Genomic DNA, 19,347 nt, shown 5'->3' on the forward strand with positions numbered 1-19,347 from the left:
ATAGAATGCAATGTCTTGGAACGGAACAACCTACTCACTTTGTTATTAAGTTTTCTAACAGAATGGTTCAAAGCAGGAATCGATATAGCCCCCCGCCACACTTTTCGTGGGATCACATGAGACCACGCAATTATGCACCCCGCAACTTTCCTCGCCAACCAACTTACAGTGGAAAGCATTGCCTCTAGGAGAAGTCGTCTACCGGTGGTGACCAAATCATTACCCCCCAAATGTACTATGACTATAGACGGCGGTGACCTCGTCCGCCCTAACAAACCCTCAAAAAATGCTTGAAACTGGTCAATACAGAGGCCGCCCCTTCCGTAGAAGGACACCCTGTACCCGTATTCCCAGGCTACGTGAATCATGTCACCTGCTTTGAATACGTCTGCGGCACGCCTCACGTATGAGTGGCCCACGACCCACACCTCCTTTTTCACAGCCGGTGATGTCTGACCGCTGGCCCGGTGTTGGGTCGACTGCATAGTCCGCCCTGCCTCGTAGGCTTGCGCAACTGAAAACCAAACAAAAACAAGAGGCGTGAGTACATCGTTACGGTATTCACCTGTTACAACGCATTTTTTACAACGCACTACCACTACAACGCAGGCATTACAACGCATACCATTACAACGCATAGCGCTGGGGGGCGCTCTAGGATAAGAGGTAAGTTTAATTTACTATCCAACACCTTCCCTAGGGTCCACGGGGACTGGAGTTAGAATAGTAAATTATACTTACCACTATCCAGCACCCCAAAGCGCTATGCGTTGTAGTGGTATGCGTTGTGAATACCGCGTTGTAATGGTATGCGGAGTAAAAGTATGCGTTGTAACGTCATACATCCCATCGTTACAGCTTTACAACATGTGCAACCGCACATACCTCTTATAACAATTGGAGGACCAACGCCCCACTCGTTTTACTTGTTCAACATTAAGACCCCTGGCTGTAGCTTCCGTGGCAGCCCCTATCCGAAAGGAATGGGTCCCGAACTCGCCCGGGTCCAAGCCCGCTGCGGTAATTGACATCACAAGCACCCGCTGAAACTGAAACTTCGTCAGTGGGGTGGCGTCCGCGTGTCTCAACAATGTCCCTCCCCATGATGCCACCCTTCGTGCTAGGTAATCTTCTAAACACTTTACCGGACACATGGAGGACCCAGGAATCCTGCGAATGATTATGCAGTCACCCATCCCATCTTGATCGGTCTTGGACCTGACAAAGGAGACAGTCATCGTCTCGCCCCTGATCTGAACGTGTTCCTGGCACAAACCCCCCACCACATCCTGTTTGTTCCTCGCTACTAATTCACTTATCCTCATCGCCCCGTGGAATGCAAGCGTAAAAGCAGCTCGGAACAACAACGTCTCAAACTGAGACGAGCATGTGGCGGGGAGTGCGGCCAGCAACTGGGACAACCTATCCAGACCTATCGGGCGCCTCTCATCTACTCTGCGACCCTCAAGGCGTTGCCACCCACGCAGCGCTTTTTGTACCACGAAAGACGCTGTCGGGTCCCGGATATTGTGTGCCCTGGCAGCAAAGGAAATGGCAGCACGATGCCTCTGGGCCGTAGCCACTGACTTCCCAGCCCTACGCAAGAACATCAGAAAATGTACTACCCATTCCTCATAGCCCCAAAGCCCCTCTCTCTCAGTCCCCAAAAAGGCTAAATAAGCCCTGAACGCCCCTTCATATGCCTTCCTCGTCCTTGGTGCTAGACTCTCTCCCACGAGGTGACGAAGTTCGGGGCACCGAGAGACCAGAGAGCTTCGGGAAAGGGTGCCGGCTCTGGGTCCGCTGAGGGAAGGAAACCCGAGAAACCTGCATTTGAAAACGAGACAGTGCATCAGCCGCCTAATTCAACACCCCTGGGACATGTTTTGCTCTGAATATTACGTTCAGTCGCATACACAGTAAGACAATTTCTTTGAGCAGCCTTAAAATCATTTTACAACGTGCTGCCTGACTATTGATGCATTCTACAACGGTCATATTGTCAGACCAAAATATGACAGAATGATCTTTGAACCCTTCGGGCCAGGTTCTGAGGGCCACAAAATGGGAAACAGTTCAAGTAAAGCAATATTACTTGTCAGCCCCTCTTCATGCCACCATGTCGGCCATCTTTGTGCCGACCATTTTGTGCCGAAGATGGCGCCAAAGCCCATGCTTCCCGCTGAATCTGTCCATAGACCAAGCTCGTCAGAGGACACGGCTGGTTTGTTCCAGACGACTCGACCATTGAAGTCCGCCAAAAATGCTAACCAGATACGCATGTCCTGGCGGACCTCAGCCGATAGTCTCGTGCGATGATGACCCTCCTTTAGGCCAGCCATCGCTTGAGCAATTGAACGGGAAAAGGGGCGGGCCATTGGGATCACCCTCAGGGCAAAATTCAACTTTCCCACCAGTTGCTGCAATTGATGCAGCGTAACTTTAGATGCATTTATACATACTTGCAGGGCTGCCCTGAATTTCGACACTTTAGCAGCTGGTAAACGAAAACAACCCTCACTAGAGTCCAACTCAATCCCCAGAAACTCGAGGCAAGTCGTGGGACCCACAGTTTTACCTGGTGCCAATGGCATGCCAAATTGACCCATTAACACACAAAAATCAGCCAAGGCCCGGCCGCATTCGTCATCCCCGGCGGCCCCCAGGAACAAAAAGTCATCAAGGTAGTGCATTACGTTCCGGAAACCCGTTTTCTTCGTGAAGACCCATTGCAGAAAACTACTGAAATTCTCGAAATATGCACAAGATATAGAGCACCCCATCGGCATACACTTATCCATGTAATACGAACCTTGAAACATGAATCCCAGAAGACGCTGGTCGTCTGGGTGTACCGGGAGCAATCGGAACGCTGACTCGATATCTGATTTCGCCATCAGCGTCCCGGGCCCCAGGCGATTCAAAATGGCTACGGCCTCATCGAATGATGCGTACCGCACCGAACATACCTCTGGATCAATTGCATCGTTTACAGAAAGACCATGAGGAGCTGATAAATTATGAATCAATCGAAACTCACCTGGGTCCTTCTTGGGGACCACCCCTAAAGGAGAACAGACAAAATTCTGTACCGGGGGTACACTAAACGGGCCGGCGACCCGACCTCGGGCAACCTCTTTCCGGATCTTATCCTGCACTACGGTCGTATGCTGCAAGACGGAAAGTTGATTTTTGCACGTCCCGACACCCTGAAAGTCCCCTACCGGGATGCGGAAACCATATGAAAAACCGTTCCGCAGCACCCCAGCAGAAGTACGATCCGGGTATTCACTGAGCCAGGGAATCATCACCAAGGTATCAATCGGGGTTGGTAAAGGCGCCCCTCGGACTACTTTAGACCTGTTTGGCGCCTCCTCTACCCCCATTCTCACCCGTTCTGGCTCTGCACGAGGACTCAGGATGGGGCAACCCGCACCCACTACATTCATGCTTGAACTTGCACGATCCCTGGGGCCTAGTACATTTACCTTTGTTAAAATTGAAACAGAAACCCCTTTTCCCTGTACTGCCGGGAGGTCTCGAGTAATCGTCGGTACCCGCCCCTGACCGAAAGGGCGTCCCTGCATATTGGCGGGAGGACTCGCCAACATTGCCCCCCACCAACGGTATTTTCAACATTCCTGATTCTTTCATCTTATCCCATGTTAACGAATCATAACAGTCCCAGGTTAAACTTTTGTTATGCTCCATCGCCTTCCTGAAAAGGTTATCATAACAGAACCACTGGTTACCTTGGTGCGATGTCGAGTACCCCATGATTCGTGACTGATAAACTGGAAACTCGGGAAGCAATTCAGGCCTACGTTCCCCCAAAATCGACGTAAAAATTCCCCATGCATTGCCCCAGTTGCCAATATTCTCATTCACTTTAAAGGCGGCCATTTTTGCGCGCCAAACACTCGGATGCATTAGATCCTTTTGACCCTTAACAGTTTCAACCTCATAATGATCGACAAGCAGGGAGAAAATATTCACATATTCCCCCGCCCAAATCTTTTCCTTTATTGCCAAAGGAACATGCTGCCCCAATTTTTCTCTACGGGAGGGTGCTGACTCGTCCCTCGCGATCGGCAATGGCCGCTTACCTGCACCGGACGCTGCTTCCGCCACTCGTGGCTTGTCTATCACTGCAGCCGGCGTGGGCACCTTGGCTGCACCTCGTTTCTCACGCAACTGTTTCATCAGCGCTTGTGCCTCGGCAGCCGTGGCGCCCTCGCTACTGTCGCCCAACCACGCTGCTAGCTGTGCCGCCAACTCGGGAGGCATATCCTCGGTGGATGTCGGGGTGACCACAACGGGAATCGGATTCCCCTCCCCCGGTACCGGGGCTGGCGCCTCGAGCGGGGCACTGGGAACCGGAACGTCCCCCCCGGCTGGTCCCCTTTTTGGCCTCTTGGGCTTCCCTCCAGGAACTGCTCCAGCCGATGGACGCCCCGATCCCTCCTCCCCGTCTCGCTCCGCCAACCGCTTCTTTATTTCGGACATCTCCTTCACGAGGACCCGAACCATTTGGTCAGTCGTCATTCTCTTCGCGCCTTTCTTAGGCATCTCTCGACAAAGTATCTGGAAGACAAAAAGAAAGATCAAAAACGCTCAAAATTGGCTCTTCGTTCTGTCCCGAGCTCACGTGCAGCGAGGAGGTGCAGCTTCAGAGCACAAGAACAAGAGGATGTCTTCTGGTCTTGCGTCCCTTTTTATCCGTCTTCAGGGCGGGCGTACACCCGCCCCTGCCTGCCCCGAGGGCGTGGCTGGCTGCGTCAGTGTCTAGGCCAGCCCACTCTAGGGCGGGAAAGGGCGCGCCCCGGCTACGCCGCTTCGGGCATACCAGCCGAGACGCGCCTCCCGCCCAAAATGGCTTCCCGGGGGGATCGAGGCACTCTGCCATACGTTCGGGGGGACCGAGTGGTCGCCCCTTTCCAGTCTCACTGCAACAGTACATGTACTTATTTGTCTGCAAACACATCAAGCATCCTTTCCACATATTTTATAACTGCATTTTACTATTAAAGCTAAACTCATTTTGGAAACACATAACCAATTACTATTTTCTAATTCTACAATAATGTGAGAACAACATACGTTTTAATTAATTACATGTCAGGAAACACATGAAGTACCAAATTGCTTCTCTGAGAGTGATTCCTAAATGCACACAGACTCACTGTGTGATTCTAGACAAGCATCTCTATCCCTTACATTTGATCAAAACACATTTACTAGTCTACAACACTTAAGGTGACTATACACATTACACACAATTATCTACTACACATTAGTATAGAGTGCTTCTATGAGAACGATTCCTAAATGCACACAAGACTCACTGTGTGATTCTAGACAAACAACACTATCCCTTGCATTTTACCAAAACACATTTCATAGTCTAGAATGAGTACTGCAATTTAGTGTAGAAACTTGACTCATTTTGCAAATACATAAAAAAATGACTGGTTTCTAATTCTACCAAAACATGAAAACAGCATAGTTATCTGTCTACAAACACATGAAATACACACATGCTTATCTCAGAATGGTTTCTAAATGCACACACACTCACAATAAAATTCTACAGAAAAAAATTACTCCGTGCACTGTAGCAGGAGAAACACATTAGTCTGATAAAATCAAAATGCACCACATATATCCCCTCACAAATGAATAACTCAACTTTCAAATTGTTTTGTAAAATAAGAAGTATGTCAATCACACAACAGATTTTCTTATACAGAATATCTCTTCTGTACACCTCTCACCCGAACCAAAGAATGGCAAAGTTTCCCTCCAATTTTGAACACATATACACCTGAACATCAAATCACATTGCTTCCCACATTAATTCAAAAGCAAACACACATTGCTATTGGTTACACATTTGAACCCTTTCCAATTGACATAAATTTGAACACTACCCCCAATCTGCCTTCTGCCTGTTACCATAGAAACAGTTCATGGAACACTTAACTGAGCACACAGGTCAAAAGTTCATCAGACAATGTTGCTAATCAAAACAGCAAGTGTGCTTGACTTTTCAACATATCAGCTTATCCTATGTAATGTTCCTTTCAATCAGATTTTGTTAACCAATAGGAATCATGCTTTTAAAAAACAGAAACATGCACCCTACTTCCCGGTGTAGAAAGTTGTCAAACAACCAATGATTTATTTTCTTTTTTCAAAACTGCATCTTATCCACCATTTTAGAAAATGTTTACTTTTCAAACTGTCATTTCATTTACAGAGACCATCTGAGTGCATTCAGACCTCCGTTCAAGATGCTTAAAGCGTAGATTGTGGGACACACCTATATTTTCTGGAGCCAAAGGTACTCAGAAAACAAAGGAATTCACAAAGACCTAGGTTTACCATATATAGACATTGAATGGATTGGACAGAGAGGGTTAAAGTGGCACCAATTGATACTATTGGTGAAATCCTTTTTGCATCTCCAACATCCTGACCTCATAACTGTGCACTGTGGTGGCAATGACCTAGGCACTTTGACTGGGGTAGGTCTGGAAATGTTTATGAAGGACACCTTCGGAGAATTGATGTCACTTTTCCACAAAACTGCCTTTGTCTATTCTAACATATTCCAAAGGCAGAAATGGAACTGGTCCAATCAATTTTGTCCACAGATTTAGAAAGCTAGGAAACATGTTAATAAATCTGTTTCTGCTTTTCTCTGAGACTATAGTATGGGGTCCATTTACCACAACAATCTCCGTTTCAATATGCATTGCATCTATAGGAAAGATGGTGTACATTTTAAAGATGAGGGAAACAGAGTCTTCCTCAGAAATTTTACTCTGCATAGGTACTTACTTATAGGTACCAGATTCTCTCAATAAACAAAGGCTCTTTTTAAAGCCACCTAAGAACTAAACACATAAACTTGAAGTACATCTGAAAAAAACATTTCTTTTTGCTTAGAGTGGCGCACCCAACGCGTTACAGTCTTGCCCTCAACGTGTTGAAGTCGTACATCAAACACACCTGCCCTCTCATAGCTCATAACTCAAAACCTGGCTGTTTACTATCTCATAAAGCAGCTTATCTCTTCTCTTTTAGTGTGTAATCTGTAGCGCTGGGACACCCCCTCTGGGGGTAGCTGTGCGCTTTACAAGCTTCTTAATAAAATAATAAAAATGAATAGCCAACAACAGTGTCCTGGGGGTGGGCACCCCAGGATACTGCAAGAGCTGCCCTGGGGTGGCGGTCCCCAGGACCCTTGAGGACTCCAGGAGGGGTGCCATGCAGTCCCCGCCCACAATTCAGAAAGCCCTGGGGGGTGGTGTTCCCTGGGGCTTGAGGGGCCATTAAGCCCCCCCACAAATTATACTGGGAGGGACTTTTGACCCTCTCCCAACAATTTCTTTTGTAGCCCCGAGGGTGGCGATCCCCGGGGCTGTGAGGGGCCCCTTTAAATGAATTAATTTTGCCCCCGGGATGTATATATATATATTCTTTGGACAACCCCCAATGGAGCTTTGATATGAAGCGGCCGTCCTGCCGCTGAGAATGCACCACCCCTTCTGTGGGGGCCACGGAGCTTCTGGTGACAGAAAACTCGTTTGTGTGGGGAGAAAGCACAGATTGAGGACGTGCGCGCCCGGAGTGTCCTAATTTGACGAGGGCTGGGTTAGCGCTTAGCTTTGCTACACGTTACTTCCCTTAACTTGGCCTTATTCGAAAACGCCATTTTGTATGTTACGGCGGCCATCTTAGGGAATGAGCGGCCTCGTGGTCAGCATGCCCTTTAGTCCTTTGTCCGTGCCGCTGACCACTCAAGTTTGCCCAACAACAGGCTATTTTTAGTAACGGTCAAGCCTGTACATGCGCAGTTCCAACTGACCAGTTACCCCTCAGGAATGTTCCGCCAAACTGACCAGTGGAGTTGTAACCCCTCCCATGAGTTGGCTGTGTTCCAAAAATGACCATATATGTACCTAAACTCTGTAACCTTGTACCGCCTACCTTTTTATTGCTTGTAAATTGTATAAAAGAAGGACTCACACCAACGTTTGGTGTGATACTTCTTGCATTGCCGAAGGGTGCTGTAGGAATGTACCACCACCCCATGGGGTCTTAATAAACTTGTCTTTTGTACTTTTCAGTTTCCGTGCCAACAGTTCTTTGGTGTATGTGGGTATTTCTGCGGAGCATGTAGGCCTTGGGAACCCAATACCACAAATTGGCGACCACGAAGGGACTCATCAGCGACTCGGATGCCCGAAGGAGAGGTCGTGACGAAGGATTGGAAACTCGCCATGGACGCGTACGCTGCCACTGAGTGACCCGAGTCTTGGCACCCACGGTGTTTTCTTCCTTTCCTTCTGATCTGACTTTCCAGGTGGCGCCGGTCTCCGACTGAGATCCTGATCGTCTGCGTTGCTGTACAGTGCCCGTTTGGCTGATTCGATTAAAGACCTTGGCAGTTGGAATCTGGATATTTGAGATTGGGTAAGATTTGTGATCGGTAAGGTAGTCTACGGACGCTTACTGAAGTTCTATGATTGTGACTACGATTTGAGTTAGCTAACATTTTGACTTTGTGAACTTTGAATATATATGTGCAGTGCACTTCACATAGGCAGGCATGTAGAGATGTTTCTCTAATTTTGTTTGTACTCTGAGCGGCACATTTGTGTGAAGTACTGTAAGTGCCATTTTTATGGTATCACGCTTTCGTGGTACTTTTTGAACATGCCTGTTTTAAGCACACTCCGAGGGATGTGCTGTCTTGGAAATGGTACCACAATTAGGTTAGCGGAATCTCAGCCGGCTCCTCCAGAGGGAACTCCCAATCGTGAGATGTATGTGAAATTCGGCCTACCCCCAATAATGTACAGTAAATTATGGCATAAATACACTAGAACTGATCCCGAATTGCAATGGCCACTACATGGGTCGTTTGATTTGCGAAAGGTTCAGTTTGTGGAGCAATGTTTGTTTCAGCGCAGGTCTAGACAGGATATGTTTGATTGTGTGCGAATGTGGGAGAAAGCGGTGCGTGAACGTATGAAGCGTGAAGTTGCCTTGGCGAACAAAGAGCAGCGCAAGGCTGCTCGAGATAAAGCTTTACAGCTTGAGGAAAAGGAGGCGCAGGAAAAGATAGAGAGGGAGGCACAGGAACGTAATTTGCAAACGACCGGTCAATTTCCTATTCGACGACCGCTTTATCCTGTCCTTAATAATGAAATTGATGACTTTTCGTTATTAGATCGATCTCCGCCTCCGTATGTTCAGCCTACGGCTCCGACTGAAGACTCTGGTGATGAAGAGCGGGATAAGACGGATAAGTCGAGTGTCAGGTTATTTGCGGAGAGAGCCGCGGATTTGCGTAGTTTTGCTAGAAAGCTAAGTTTGAATCACGTAACTGTGCCAGAAGTTTTAGCTGAAAAGAATAAGTGGACAGAACGAGAATTGATGTGTTTTTTGAATACTTTTGCAGACGAAGTTATTACTCGATTTCGTAAACATTCAGAGACCCTAGAACCTAAGGCTCTGTCAGTCCATCGTGAGAATTTGGATAAAGGTGTATTTGTTCTTGCAGATGCCGATGACCTTTTCACGCGACTGCTCCAGCTATGGGATGAGGCGTCCAGATTGCGGGAAGAAGGGAAAAAAGCTAAGGAACCCGTGCCGGGGTCGACGGAGAAGTCCAAAGAGTGTTCTCTCCGGGGTTCAGATAAGAATTCTAAAGTGCATGTTATGCGTGAAGCTGCACCTTTGTATGTTCCCCCTAAAGGGGATGGTACAGATGAAGATAAAACGTCGGCAAATTCAAAGGGGTATTTTGTATATAATTGGGTGTATACGCCTTGGAATAGAGCAGATGTTATGGCATTGAAAAACGCTTTACCTGATCTTCGTAAGAATCCGGCCGCATTCTATGAAGGGGTGGAGGGTGCCATCTCCTCTTGTGTTATGACTCTTGTCGATATAGATCTTTTCTTTGGGTTAATTCTTCCGCCTGATATGTGGAGGTCGATTCGTAAGACTAATGATCAAACGATGTTTGGGGCAACCTGGAAAGAGATAAGCCAGGCTGACTTAGACAGGGAACCTGCATGCAAACCATGTGATTTAATTTTAGAACTCCCAGCGGCTATCTTGACCAAACTAAAAACGCTTGTTCCTCCTAAAAAGATTGATTGGACTATGCTAGCTTCGTGTAAACAAAAGCCAGATGAATCGGTATCAGATTTCTTTACACTTTTTGAAGAAGCCTTTCATGATTACAGTGGTCAATCGTTAACAGATGATACGGGTAGGCATCTGTTTGTTGATAAGTATGTGGCTAATCTCCTACCGGAGATTGCAAAGCGGTTAAAAACGAGTGAAAGTTCCTGGACCACGGCGACCCCTGCGTCTCTGTTAACTATGGCTCAGTATTATGAGCGGCAGGAATTAGAGGCTAAAGAAAGTGTAGATAAGAAAACGAAGGAATTGAAAACGAAGGTGATGTTGGCGCAGGTTCGCGGAGCGCAACCCAGAGGGAATGATAGAGGCAGGCGAGGAGGGGGTAATGCGTCGTATGGTCGTACTGACATTGCTGAGGACCAATGTGCATATTGTAAAGAAATTGGGCATTGGGCTGAAGATTGTCCGGTGCTTCGTGAGCAACGTAGCCAGCGTGGTCGAGGAGGTGGAAGGTCGAGTAATAGTTATTCAGGACCGAGAGGTGGCGGAAGTGATCGTGGTAGGTTTGAAGCGAGGGGCCGTGGTCAGGATGAATGAAATACTTTTGATAGACGGAATCAATATCAGATATCGGAGGGTGAGAACGTGGAGCATCAGGATTATGTGCATGCATAGGACTGCGTAGGATGGGTTACGGAATCAGTTGAAGTGCCAGTAGATCAAAGAGGTCCATATGTATCAGCGGGCATTTTGGGTTCTACTGATCAGTTTTTAGTTGACACAGGAGCTACTCGTAGTGCTTTGTCCAAAAACTTGGTTCCAAGGGCTCCCCTGTCTGGCGAAACGATAACATGTATAGGGTTTGATGGCACACCCTCTCCTAGCCCATTATCACAACCTCTTGCACTTTGCATTGACAAATTTTTCAGCTTTTGTCCATTTTTGTTGTCACCTCACACTCCAGATAACATTATGGGCATTGATTTGCTCAAATACTTGCGAGCAACGATACGCTGCGCTCCTGAAGGAGTGCGGGTTATTTTGAATGACAATTACTCAGATTCAGACAGATTTTGTACAATGAAGGAAATTGAAGCATAAGCCTCTCTCCCACACACGTTGTGGGCGACCTCAGATACGGATGTGGGACAGATGCTTATTCCACCTATTCGAATTACTGTCAAGGAGGGAGTACTTTTGCCACGTGTACCACAGTATAAGATTTCTAGGGAAGGTGAAATTGCTCTGACGCACATTGTTCAGGATTTGATCATTGCAGGAGTAGTGGAGGAAGTTCCTTACAATGTCTGTAACAGCCCTATTCTTCCGATCCTTAAGAAAGATACTGACGACAAAGTCTATCGATTTATTATTGATTTGAGAGAAATTAACAAAATTGTCATTCCCCAATACCCGGTGGTGTCTGATATCACGACGTTGCTTACATTGGTCCCTCCAACAGCAACGACCTTTTCTGTCATTGATCTTAAAAACGCATTCTTTTCCATTCCCATTCATCCCGACAGCAGATACCTATTTGGCTTCACGTTAAATAATAAATCGTATAGATTTTGTCGTGTTCCTCAAGGTTACACAGAGAGTCCTAGCATCTATAGCCAGGCTTTGAAAAGACAGCTTGACTCTTTTGAATTGCAATCCGGAGTAGCCCTTATACAGTATGTTGATGACCTCCTGTTGGCTGCAGACACTTATGTACAATGTGAGGAGAGTACGCTTGCTTTGCTTTCCTTTTTGGCTCAGAACAACCATAAAGTCTCTAAGAAAAAGCTACAATACTGTAAACCCAAGGTGACCTACCTCGGTCATCTTTTGTCTAAGGAGGGGCGTGCATTAACATCAGATCGAATTCAGGCGATTTTAGACACACCAGTCCCCCGCACTCAGAGAGATGTACGCGCCATCATAGGACTAACGTCCTTTTGTAGACAGTGGATCATGGGGTTTTCGCACATTATCAAACCTTTGTTAGCGTTACTGTCAAAAACTACACCAATGCCCCTTGAATGGACAGATGAATGTCAGAATGCTTTGGAACAATTGAGACAGGCCCTTTGCTCTGCACCCGTGTTAGGTACACCAGATTACACAAAGATTTTCACACTGTACGTGCACGAGAAAGATGGGTGCGCGTTATCAGTGTTAGTGCATGCACACGGGGACAAGCAGAGGCCATGCGCGTACTTCTCAGCCATCCTTGATCCTGTAGCACGAGGGTTACCTGGGTGCTTCCGAGCAGTTGCAGCAACAGCAGTAGCTATACGGCAGAGTGAGGGAATAGTTTTATCGCACAAACTGTTGGTGCTAGTTCCCCATGCAGTAGATGCCCTGTTAAATCAAACAAAGACTCAATATCTTACGAGCGCACGTCTAACAGGATATGAGCTTACACTCCTGGCGCCACATATCACACTGAAAAGATGTGCTACCCTGAACCCTGCCACTTTATTGCCTTATCCGGTTGAAGAGGGCCAGGAGGGAAAACATCATGATTGTGTTTTCCTGACTGAGGAACAAACAAAGGGTCGTGTCGACTTACAGGATATGCCACTTCCAGATGTGGATGGGGAGCTGTGGGTTGATGGATCGTGTTTGAGGCTGCCAGATGGCACGACTTCTGCAGCATATGCGATCACGACACTTAAGACGGTGGTAGAAACAGCACGAATACCTCAGAAATCGGCTCAAGCAGCGGAGCTGATAGCCTTGACAAGAGCCTGCGAACTGAGTGCTGGCCTATGTGTGAACATCTACGCAGACAGCCGGTACGCCTTCGGAGTAGCGCATGACTTCGGCTTACTCTGGAGAGAGCGTGGGGTTTTGACCTCTCATGGAGTACACATTATGCACGGAGAACTAGTGCGTGATCTCCTAAACGCGTTGCTTTTCCCAAAGAAAGTAGCAATAATCAAATGTAGTGCACTTAAAAAGGTCACTGACAAAGTGGGACAAGGCAATGCCTTTGCAGACAGTATAGCAAGACAAACAGCTATGTCTCGAAATGACTCCCCCATGTATGTAGCGAAGTCGCAGGCCGAGCGATGGCATGATGCTAGAGCGGAGATACTAGATATCCAAAAATCAGCGACTGAAGCGGAACTTGTAGCATGGGCAGCAGAAGGGGTACTGGATGACGAGGGTTGTTGGAGGAGTAAGGACATGGAGAGATGGAAATTGCCTGCAGCTTACTTGCAAGCGATGGTCCAGATGACACATGGGTTGTCACATGTGGGGGCTCTTGCAATCACTCGATTGTTAACACGAGTTTGGGAGCATCCTGAGATTGCCAATACTGCAAAGAGAGTAGTGCAGACCTGTCTGATATGTTTACAGCACAATCCTGCAAAAGGGACGCATACTCCGAAAGGAGGGTTCGTTCCACCTTCTGCACCATTTGAGGTACTTCAAATGGATTACATCCAGCTTGAGCGTTGCAATAACCTTAAGTATGTCTTAGTGGTGGTGTGTGCTTTTAGCAAATGGATTGAGGCCTTCCCCACAAAAGATAATACAGCTTTGACAACAGCTAAGGTTCTGCTCAAAGAGTACTTCCTTCGATTTGGAGTTTGCAAATTTTTGTGGAGTGATAATGGTCCCCATTTTGTTGGGAAAATTGTGGAGTATGTGCTAAAGGGATTGGGGATTCAGCAGAAGTTTCATGCTGTGTTCCACCCTCAGTCAGCAGGTCTTGTCGAGCGGTATAATGCTACGTTGAAATTAAAACTGGCTAAGATTGTGGCGTCCACGTCATTGAAGTGGCCGGATGCCTTGCCCCTAGCATTACTCTCTATTAGATCAGTGCCCCACTCTCGAACTGAATCTGAACATACAAACACATGGAGATGTATTGTTAGCTTAATTCAGCTCAAAGAAGGCAACAAAAGCAAAGAACCCAACACAGCAGTCATTATAGCAAATTCTTACTGCAATTAATTTACAAATTCATAAAAAAATTTTGAGCAAAAGAAGAGAAGAAAGGAAAGTATGGTGCTCGAGTAGAGAAAAGTGTAAGTATAGATTTACAGTGATTCAGTGCAAAAGGGGATTATTTGTACATTGCACATATAGAGCCTACCCATTTACAATTTATATACAATATTATACAGGGGGACAAGGGGGGGCAAGTGTAGGCTTAAAAAAACAACGGGGGGATCGTCGACGTTTCGACCCTGGCGCAAAACGGGAAAGTCACGACCTCTGCTGCGGGTCTTCTTCAGGACGGAGGTGGGGACAAGGGGCGGGGAAGCACCAATTGAGAGTGATAAGGTGTCGCAAATCCAGGTCAGTTGGGCGATGCACCTCTCGTTGAGAAATATAGCACTAAATGAAGGTTCAGTCAAGTGCCAATATATACACGAAAGTCATTCAGTTCGATCAGGCTTAGTCCGGTGGCATGGAGGACTTATTACCGGCAATGAGGGAACTGGGTTAAGTTCAATTAATTCCTTAATTGCAATGAGATATCCACAAGGATCCCAAGACGTGGGGCGGCCAGACCGTACTTCACAAGTTCAATCGGGGTGTAGCCTCTGTCTAACGCAACCAGCTGGTGGTACTAGCTGGTCGCGTTAGACAGAGGCTACACCCCGATTGAACTTGTGAAGTACGGTCTGGCCGCCCCACGTCTTGGGATCCTTGTGGATATCTCATTGCAATTAAGGAATTAATTGAACTTAACCCAGTTCCCTCATTGCCGGTAATAAGTCCTCCATGCCACCGGACTAGGCCTGATCGAACTGAATGACTTTCGTGTATATATTGGCACTTGACTGAACCTTCATTTAGTGCTATATTTCTCAACGAGAGGTGCATCGCCCAACTGACCTGGATTTGCGACACCTTATCACTCTCAATTGGTGCTTCCCCGCCCCTTGTCCCCACCTCCATCCTGAAGAAGACCCGCAGCAGAGGTCGTGACTTTCCCGTTTTGCGCCAGGGTCGAATCGTCGACGATCCCCCCGTTGTTTTTTTAAGCCTACACTTGCCCCCCCTTGTCCCCCTGTATAATATTGTATATAAATTGTAAATGGGTAGGCTCTATATGTGCAATGTACAAATAATCCCCTTTTGCACTGAATCACTGTAAATCTATACTTACACTTTTCTCTACTCGAGCACCATACTTTCCTTTCTTCTCTTCTTTTGCTCAAATTTTTTTTATGAATTTGTAAATAAATTGCAGTAAGAATTTGCTATAATGACTGCTGTGTTGGGTTCTTTGCTTTTGTTGCCTTCTTTGAGCTGAATTAAGCTAACAATACATCTCCATGTGTTTGTATGTTCAGATTCAGTCTGACTAGCTGTGTATTGTGAAAAAGTAATACTCACATCACTAGCCGTGTTTTGAAATCTGTGTCTAGGACCATTTTCCTTTTATATATACAGTTACCCAGGTCCTATTGATTTCTTGGGTTTACCCCATTGTTTTCAATGATCCACTCTCGAACTGGCCTCACACCGTATGAAGTGGTGTTTGGAAGACCTATGAACATATGGGGAGTTCCTAAGCCGCGATTGTTACATGATGTGCCTTGTATAATGATGAACGATTATTTGGCACGATTAACAAATGATTTGCTTTCTATTCACCAACAGGTTCGAGAAGCGCTCCCTGACAATTCCATTGGAGAGGCTCACAATCTCCGTCCTGGAGATTATGTGATGGTTAAGTCATTTGAGAGAGAGAACAGCTTGGAACCGAGGTGGCGTGGCCCCGAGCAAGTTCTACTGGCGACTCGAACGGCTGTGCGAGTGACCAACAGAAAGCGGTGGGTGCATTCAACTCACTGCCGTCGCGTCTCTCCGGACCTGGTGAATCCTACTGTGTTGTCTGACTACAGAGATATCTTGGACAAAGAAAAGAGCCCAGCTGTGACATCGGCCGAATCTGAGGGAGCCTTCCCGGACCACACTGTTTCTGGACTACAGCGCTACGATCTGCGGCCGAGATAGGAAGAAGATTTTTTTTTTTTGTGCGAGACTGGTTGGTTACCGCTCTGGGGTTTGTGAAACGGAAGCCGGGAATCTCAAGGGGGGGGGGGATCAGTTCTGCCAAGAGTAGCGACACCCGTCTTGACCCCGGAGAAGAAAACAACGGCTACCTCGGAGCTCAGCACTAACACTTTTATTTTTTGTAGTTGTGTACTTGAGACATTGTGAACTCTTTGAACTATGGCGTCTTCTGCATCACGAGACAAGAGAATTCTTGGTGCTATTCTGTTCGTACTGACAATGGTGGTGATAGCAGTGATAGCCTGGGTAGTAGAACTTGTGGTGCCTGTACGAGAGCATTTGCTGCCAACTACCCCGGCTCCATCAGAACATTTTCATTTCACCTTACCCTATCATGAAGAACGGCACCAACAGACTTATTTGAACAATAGCTTCATTCAAATCTTGCATCATACTCACAATATGACGAATACTTCTAACTGTTGGGTGTGTGGGATGTTGCCTGGGCATCAGAAAAAAGGGGGCATACCACTCACCCCACTCCGTTTTCCCATAATGGTTCCTGCAATGCCTGGTATACTCTTCTATTTACTTTGCGCTGGCCAACGAAAGGGGGGGTGCTGTTCCATTTAAACAAAATATGCTACCATGATCGGGATGGCCATCCACAAGCTGAAGGTACTCGGTTTGAATGGGAAGAGTACCGCCCCGATAATGTTTCTGCACCCCGGGTTTACAGTAACCAAAGGAACATTAATATGTCCAGTTCTCATGTTATAAATGTCATTGATACTAAGGCAGATTTGTGTATACGAAATAAAGGTACTATCCCAGTTGGAAAAAGTGAATGTAACACCACACTTACATTTGATAGTCCGAATGGCATATCATTTGTGGCATCCCGAAATACATACTTCATTTGTGGTAATAAAGGCTATCATCAGCTCCCGTTAGGATGGCTAGGTACATGTTATATCTGTTTTGTATTGCCCCCTGTATTCATTGCTCCACCAATGTACCATAATGATTACGTGTTATATCACGATTTTGTGTTAAATAGAATCAAACGTGCTGTAGTCCTAGAGGACATCGATCAGACCGATACTGCCTTACAACAATATGTAGATTTCAATTTGGGATTGTTTTCCTTTGTGGGGGCTGCTCTGAATATTCGGAAAATACGACAACTGACCCGTGTTGTTGAGGCTGTGGCTAATGATACCGCTTTTGCATTGGGAAATATAACGGAAGAGCTTCAAATATCCAGAATTGTTACGCTTCAGAACCGAATGGTTCTTGATGTGGTTCTAGCTGATCGAGGGGGGGCATGTAGAATTATCGGAAGTAGCTGCTGTGTTTACGTGCCTGATAACTCACCATCTGTATATGATGCTATTTCCAAACTCCACAAAATTGCTGCTGAAATACACCTGGACAATGGTACATGGACTCTTTCGGGGTGGTTCTGGTCAATGCTTAGTACTTGGGGCTGGAAGCTACTGACGATTTTATGTATCATAGTTGGGATATTATTCTTCGTGTGTTTATGTATACAATGTGGCCCTGCATTGTGTTCTATGTGTTTATCAGCTTGTATTCCATCTAGACGAGCTCTTGCCCAAAATGAATTGATACTTCATAAAGAAGTAGCTCAAATTATGTCAATTGATATCGAAGATGAGTATCCCGACTACGTCCATTATGAGGTAGCTTCAGCTAAACGCTAAAAGGGTCGTCTGTCGTAATTTGACGATGGCTGGGTTAGCGCTTAGCTTTGCTACACATTACTTCCCTTAACTTGGCCTTATTCGAAAACGCCATTTTGTATGTTACGGCGGCCATCTTAGGGAATGAGCGGCCTCGTGGTCAGCATGCCCTTTAGTCCTTTGTCCGTGCCGCTGACCACTCGAGTTTGCCCAGCAACAGGCTATTTTTAGTAATGGTCAAGCCTGTACATGCGCAGTTCCAACTGACCAGTCACCCCTCAGGAATGTTCCGCCAAACTGACCAGTGGAGTTGTAACCCCTCCCATGAGTTGGCTGTGTTCCAAAAATGACCATATATGTACCTAAACTCTGTAACCTTGTACCGCCTACCTTTTTATTGCTTGTAAATTGTATAAAAGAAGGACTCACACCAACGTTTGGTGTGATACTTCTTGCATTGCCGAAGGGTGCTGTAGGAATGTACCACCACCCCATGGGGTCTTAATAAACTTGTCTTTTGTACTTTTCAGTTTCCGTGCCAACAGTTCTTTGGTGTAAGTGGGTATTTCTGCGGAGCATGTAGGCCTTGGGAACCCAATACCACAGGAGGGGCTCATGTGGAGCCTTACTTGCATGGAATGATGGTGCTGCCATACAGGAGTGAAATGGATTGTTTGATTCCCGAAGGCTACGTGTATGAATAACGAACTGTCCATCTGAGAAACAATATTGCCAAACCCAGGGAACCACAAATCCCCTCATGCACCTCATTGACTGTTAAGCCCATGAGGAAGTGATTAAACAAAACGCGTCGGCGAAAAGTCAAATGATGTTAATTATCTCTGCACGCGCACGCCCATACTAATAAAAGCTGATGGGGTAAAGCACTGACTCTCATCTGATGCTCATGCTTTGGACAACCCCCAACAGAGCTTTGATGTATATATATGTATATATTCCAAACAATACTGTTCTGACAGAGAAGACACCTCACCCAACATTGTGTTTCAACCTTCTTTATTTTGCAGGCAGCAGCATGCTGAGATGGGCCATGTTAACAAAGTCTTTCGCCAATTTCTGAAATACGCATTTCGGAAACAACTTCCCTTTGTCACTAGGTTGACATTCAGGGCTAAAGCACATTGTGCATTTTAAACTCATGTGTTTTCAATCAAGCCTCAGTGGGTGTATACTTGCTATGCATGCTTGGTGTCGTAGTCCAGGTAGCTATTCCATTCATTAGTAAAGCCGCTTGCCCATCACCTTCTCAGTTAAAATTCCCATTTGTGCATATCATTTGGACTATACGTGGCCCGCTTTGGTCACGAAGACCACCCCTTTGCTGGTGAAGCAAGTCTGTGTGCCTTGATTGTGAGGCACAATGCAGGAACAACGTACCTGTTTGGAAAGGAGCAAATTAAGCCCCAGGCTTCCCGTGTCCATGATAGCAACCCAATGAGAATTTTAATTGAGGAGGTCAAGGGCAAGCGGCTTCTACTATTGAATG

This window comes from Lissotriton vulgaris, chromosome 6 (genome assembly GCF_964263255.1).
Source record: "Lissotriton vulgaris chromosome 6, aLisVul1.2, whole genome shotgun sequence".
In the NCBI taxonomy this organism is placed as follows: domain Eukaryota; kingdom Metazoa; phylum Chordata; class Amphibia; order Caudata; family Salamandridae; genus Lissotriton; species Lissotriton vulgaris.